General features: G+C 61.1%; 1 protein-coding gene across 1 annotated transcript in view; it reads right to left on the bottom strand.

The window, feature by feature from the left end:
* PHF3 (PHD finger protein 3) overlaps nucleotides 1-367 on the bottom strand; it is a 51,275-nt gene extending 50,908 nt beyond the window's left edge. Inside the window, exon 1 of the mRNA XM_041477513.1 lies at nucleotides 349-367. The gene's annotated coding sequence lies outside the window, so the exon portion shown is untranslated. The remainder of the gene's footprint in view (nucleotides 1-348) is intronic.
* Between the last annotated feature and the right edge of the window lie 383 nt (nucleotides 368-750).

Raw genomic sequence — 750 nt, 5'->3', positions numbered from 1 at the left:
GACTGAGCTGCGCCGGTGGCCCCGGCCTGGACAGGCTCCGAAAAGGTTCTCTTAGCGGAACCAGCTGTCCCGGCGGAGCCGGGGGTGTCCTGGATACCCTCGCTGGAGTCGGGGGCCGCAATACCCAAGGCGCCCGGAGGCAGCCGCGGGCCCGGCTGTGCGCCTGACGGGCCTGCCTGGGCCCAGGGGAGGGCGGATGGAGGGCGGCGGGCAGGCTCGGCGGGTTTCCCGTAAGACCCTGGCTGAGGACACACATGGTGTGACTAGTGCGTGTGTAATGATGTGGCCTTTTGTCTTCGGAGAGCAGCTGCCACCCCCCCCGCCTCGGTGCAGCCCGTATTATACAACCTGCTTGTTAATCTGTCCTGTGCGCCGTCGGCCCCCGGCAGATTCCTGCAGCTCCTGGTGTGCCAGGCTCTTCGGTTCCTAGGTGTTGGACAGAAAAGTCTCCGCAATCGGTCGGCCCTGAGCAGACATGTCTCATGCTGCCTGTTGGTGCAGGCGCGTTTTCGCCTTTTCCTGGTAACAGTTTGTGTACGTGCCTTGCAGGACCTGTGGCGCGCATTCCCGCGAATCGACACCTAAGGGGGTGTCGCGGTGTGCGTTTGTCGGGACATCAGAACCTGGAGTAATTCGGTCTCCACATAATGTTACCAAAGAGCAGGACTGTCTTTGCTAATTTGTGTTACAGCATTAGCTGAATGCAGCAGTCGTTACGCTGCTTTCAGTTGTGATGGCTGGCATGAGGTG

Source organism: Pyrgilauda ruficollis, unplaced genomic scaffold (genome assembly GCF_017590135.1).
Source record: "Pyrgilauda ruficollis isolate IOZ18807 unplaced genomic scaffold, ASM1759013v1 scaffold40, whole genome shotgun sequence".
In the NCBI taxonomy this organism is placed as follows: Eukaryota; Metazoa; Chordata; class Aves; order Passeriformes; family Passeridae; genus Pyrgilauda; species Pyrgilauda ruficollis.
Note: the sequence above shows the minus strand (reverse complement) of the source record. Positions and strands in the feature narration are given on the sequence as shown.